Source organism: Lagenorhynchus albirostris, chromosome 5 (assembly GCF_949774975.1).
Source record: "Lagenorhynchus albirostris chromosome 5, mLagAlb1.1, whole genome shotgun sequence".
Classification (NCBI taxonomy): domain Eukaryota; kingdom Metazoa; phylum Chordata; class Mammalia; order Artiodactyla; family Delphinidae; genus Lagenorhynchus; species Lagenorhynchus albirostris.
In genome coordinates this window covers 143,113,792-143,118,476 of record NC_083099.1, presented here as the reverse complement: position 1 = coordinate 143,118,476, position 4,685 = coordinate 143,113,792, and the positions used below count along the sequence as shown (strand labels likewise).

The 4,685-nt window shown below is 64.8% G+C and overlaps 1 long non-coding RNA gene across 1 annotated transcript; it reads right to left on the bottom strand.

Annotated features, from left to right (window-relative positions):
• Window positions 1-1,671: 1,671 nt before the first annotated feature.
• LOC132520744 (uncharacterized) lies at window positions 1,672-2,941 on the bottom strand. Its single transcript, XR_009540609.1, has 3 exons — window positions 2,717-2,941; window positions 2,319-2,543; window positions 1,672-1,887 (listed from the first exon to the last, which is right to left on the bottom strand). It is a non-coding gene; the product is annotated as an uncharacterized LOC132520744 (long non-coding RNA).
• Between the last annotated feature and the right edge of the window lie 1,744 nt (window positions 2,942-4,685).

Genomic DNA, 4,685 nt, shown 5'->3' with positions numbered 1-4,685 from the left:
CGGCAGAGAGCCTGGGTGTGGGCGCCCCCAGCACGGAGTTGGGCTTTCTGTCCTTGGAAGCTGCGTCACCTCCTATAATCCAGCCTGGGACAGTGGCGGGCCTGAGCCCGGAGACGGTGACCCACGAGGTCACACGCTGGCCCTGCACATTCACACGTGGCTGTCCGATGACTGCTGAGGTCTGGGTCTGTCCGCCCCCCCAGCTCAGGGCCCTGGGCCTTGCAGGTGATGGGCCAGCCACAGCCCACGCGGATGGCAGGTGGCCGGCACGGGCTCTACCTGGTGGCTGAGGGCGGGGAAGGGATCTTTGGGGCCAGAGGAGGTTGAGAGTGACCTGAACCCCCTGTGGGTCTTAGAGCTCAGCCAGGGCTCCGGGCCCACAGGGCGAAGCGTGTGACTAATGTCCTTCGGAGGCCACTGAGGCTCTGGTCTCAGACACGTCCCCGCCCCCCTGAGAACTGGAACTTTCTCTGAGCTGCACAGACCCGAGGCACCCCCAGCCGTACTCAGGATGGCAGCTGCCGGCTGCACCCTTGGGATCTCGAGGTCTCCCCTTGTGGCCACGTGACCATTCAGACCCCAACCAATCCTCACTTAACAGCACCTCACTTCCTACCAGCTCCAATTATAATTTGTTTATTTTACTGAAGTATAGTTGACTTACATCCAATTGTAATTCTGGATAAACAACTCGCGTAACTGGCTGTAGCCTTGCGGTTTTCTCCTCTGCAAGCCTCCCCCGTCCTGTAGCCCTGCAAGCACAGTTCAGGCGTGTCTTGAATCTGTGTCTGCCAGGCTGCAGTCCTAATCGCCAGTCACGCTTTTTATGTCAATCAGGTCTGCACTGCTGGAGTTTCGGTTAACAGACGGAAAGGCCCTGGTCGTGTGACCCCGGGCCAGTGGGTCCCCTCATCTGGGAAATGGGAGTGACAGCAGAAGCTGACGTGGACACAGGGCCATCACCAGGGACAGGTGACGACAGTGTCGGGGACCGTCTCTCCACTCAGGGTCACTGGCCTGGCCCGGCTGGTGAACTCAGGTCCCCCTTCCCCACCCAGGCCAGGAGCCTCTCTGACCCCTCACCTGGACGCCACGGTCCCCTCCCCGTGCCCCGGGGCCTCTGTCCTCTCTCCCGCCGCCTCGTCCCCCTGCCCCACCTTCACCTGCTCACGTGTGCAATCTCCACCTGGGACGGTGGCCGCGGCCAAGCTCTGTCCCCTCGATACCCGTGCCCCCGCTGTCCGGACCCGGGGAGCCGCTGCCTCTCCTCCATCCTCCCTGGGCAGCTGGATCTCAGGGGAACCAGAGGGGCTGCATTCAGGCCTGGTCCCCCGCGGACCGCTGTGTGGCCTTGGAGAAGCTGGACTCCGTGAGCCAGGCTTTCCTGCAGCTCCTGGGGAGAGGCCGTGGTGGTGGAGCCCCAGGCGAGGGGGCGCTCCTGCTTTTGCCAGGCCACCGTCGGGGTCAAGCGCCGCCCCTCCCGAGTTCAGCTTCCCGCTGGCCTCACAAGGCCGTCGTGGGCAATGACGGGCGACGCTTGAGAACCTCCCAGCCTGGCGCCCTGCTCCCTCCTGGCCCCGCCCCCAGCCCCATGGCTCATTCCCACCACCATGATATCCCCCCGTCTCTTAGCTGCCCCTCCTCCAGGAAGCCCCTGGCAGAGGGCCAGTTTGTCCCCCCAGCCCACGTGCATTTCCGGAGCAGCCATGTAATTCTGCAGCGGTCTGGGCCCAGAGCTGCGGCCCATGATCACTCCGCCGTCCCAAGGGCCAAGTGAGGTCCTTGGTGCTGGGAGGAAAAAGCTCTGATGAGGTTGATGTCCTGGGAACCCACGGTGTTGTTGATTTTCAGGCTCCAGGTTAGGAATGGGGACCTGAGGAGGTGGGGCTGCAGAAATAATAATAAAAACAACAGACAGTGTTGTTCTGTGTGGACAAGCCCGCCTGGCTCTGTCTGAGGGCAGGGACCCCCTCCCTCCCCCTTCAGACCCGCGGGGGACACTCGGGGCCATTCCCGCACAGGAAGTGGTGGCTCAGAGGGTGGGACAGCGACCGCGACGTCGGGGAGACGGTTCTGCCCTGCAGGGCCCGACACTTGCAACGCCTCAGAATATAGGCGTGAAGTTAATATCCTCTTAGTCTCAACCTCAGCACCGGCAGCAATCAGACCCAGCGTTTGATTCCACGTTTCGACAAATGATGACGATGTGTACGTGCTGAAAACTTTTCTTTTTAGGACCATTTCCCCATCGTGGGAATATTAGGTTGAACCGCAGGATTTTTAAGTGGGAATATCTGGGGGAGGGGCTGTTTTCTGACCTTGTTCGGGAGCCGGGAGGACAGGCCCCCGCAGCGAGAGGCACGCAGCTCAGGCCGCCCCCTCACGTGCCCCTTCCCTGCTGGGTCCCAGGAAGAGGCCCGGATGCCTTTCCCCTCCGGCTGCCATCAGTTCCTCGTCCACTTAGGTCATGACCTTCCTGCCGGTTCGTCTCTGCGCGAATGAAGTCAGCTCCCCACGTATTTGGCCGGAGGGCTGCAGACTTCCTATTTGGGAATAAAAACGAGCGCGGCCTCTGGAGTATTCGGGAAGCGGAGAGCCCTGGCTTCCGGAGAGGCTGGCGAGGGAAACCAGGGCACGGCTCTGGAAGAGCGGGGCCTCCCCAGGGGGGAAGCCGCGGCCAGGCTGCTCCCGCCCCCTGCGGAAAAGGGAGCCGCACCGTCTCACGTGCCCAGGCACGCCTCCCTTCCCAGCCTCTCGGGGCATGTGAGGTGCTGGGCCCGCGAGCCCCCAGACCCCCTCGCCAAGCGCGGCTCCTGGGGCAGACCTGACCCCAGAGGCTGGGGATCCCAGGCCCTGCTGCCCGGTGTGGCCAACGTCGTGCTCTGCTGGGAGCCCAGAGGCTGAGCCTGGGCGAAGCGGAGGCGTTTTTCCCTCACCGCCAGCTGCGTCTCTCTGTAGCTCAGCTCCTGCAGCTGACCTGGGCCTTGGCCACACCCTCTTCCTTCAGTCTCCAGGTGGCCTGGTCTCCCAGGGATGTGTTGGCTTCTGCCCTTTCCCGCTCTTCTGGTGCGTTGGGGTCACCTCCCACTTTAACTGTCCTGGAATACTGCCTCAGCACCTGCTTCTGGGGGACCCCCCCCCAAGCGAGCCTCCTGCTTCTGCCTCAACACCCCCTCTCTGACCTCTCAGCAGGACCCTCACTCTGTCTCTCTTTCGGGGTCCCAGAAGCATCGTTATCCAGGCAGGGGGTGGGGTGGGGCTGCCCTTCGGCCTAGCGCTGTTTGCTCTCTGATTACCAGGGGAAGGCAGAGGCAGAAAGGGGGCGCATGGGGGTCGCGAGCAGGCTGGGCGCCCACGGCATGGACCTGTCCCAGCTCTGGGGACTCCGGCCAGCGCCCTAGGGAGCCGGTGCAGCCCCCCGGGCCTGGGACAGCAGAGCCCCCTGGTTACACGTAAAGCTCTCCTTACATAACCAGCGTGAAGATACATGAAAAGCTCCAGGCTAGTCAGAGCAGCCGCGGATGGACGAGAGCCTAGATGGACAGACGCCGGGAAAGCGGTGAGTAACGGCTGGAAAGCCCCAGCCCTGCAGGAAAGGGACGCTGGGCGGGGCAGCCCTGTGGGCGAACATGGTGGGACAGACAGACGCGGGGGCGCTGCCCGCTCCTAGGGCGGGGCCACACGGCCGTGCAGGCGACCTGCGGGGTCTGAGCTTCCAGGACGCCCCCCCCAGCCCCGGCCTCCGTCCCGCTGTCCTCGCCCACCTCGGCCGCTTATCTCAGGAGGGTCACGGTGGCGGTTCCCTCCCTGGGAGGCAGAGCCTCATGCAGACCCCCACCTGGCCCCCCAGCTGCTCTGGACAGAAGCCGAGCCCACCTCACCGGCCCTGCTGCCCGAGTGGGAAAGCAGGGTACCCAGACCCCTTCTGAGTCTCAGAGGCAGTGAGGATGGGGTGGGGGGACTGGGAGAGGGGAGGAAGGAGACAGGGAGGGGACCAGGGTGGCCTCAGAGCCCTAGGGCCTGACTCCGGGACATGCCTGTCCCCTCCCACCGCCCCCAGCATCAGCCCCTCCCGGCACCACCAGGCCCCTTCCAGGCAGCCCCCTGCCCACTCCCACCCAGGCTCCTGACACCAAAGCGTCCCCCCATCTCTTTCCCTCACCGCTTCCTGGGGCCCCAGAGTGCACGGGCCCAGCCCCCATATCTGAAGGGGAGCCGAGCCCGGAGGAGGGCGCTTTGTTCTCCGTTCCTCTGGTGGGGGCTGCCCTGTCCTCTGCCCCTCCCGCCTTCACCTGAGCTGTGCTCCCCGTGGCCCCAGGCCCTCCCCTCCCCTGGGCAGTGGCCGTCCCGGGAAAGCAGTTACTCCATCTCACTAAGCCGCGGGCCTGCGCTCTGGCTTCCTGGGACACAGCCCCAGACGTGTGCAGAGATGCGCGGCGCGTCCGCGCTGGCCCAGCCGTCCAAGCCGCTGCCGCGCCCGCCCTCAGCCGCCTCAGGTCCTGTGAAGCGGCTGCCCGCCGGCCCTCTGTAGGGACCCTGTGGGTGCAGGGTACGTGCCCTGCCGGCCTCACGCTGTCCCTTTTTAGAGCAGTATTTTCGCCCAGGGAGATGCCACTGGTCACCCAGCCCCTCCTTACCCGGAGGCCCCAGTGCAGCAGCCTGGGGGTGGGGAGAGCCCAGGCACA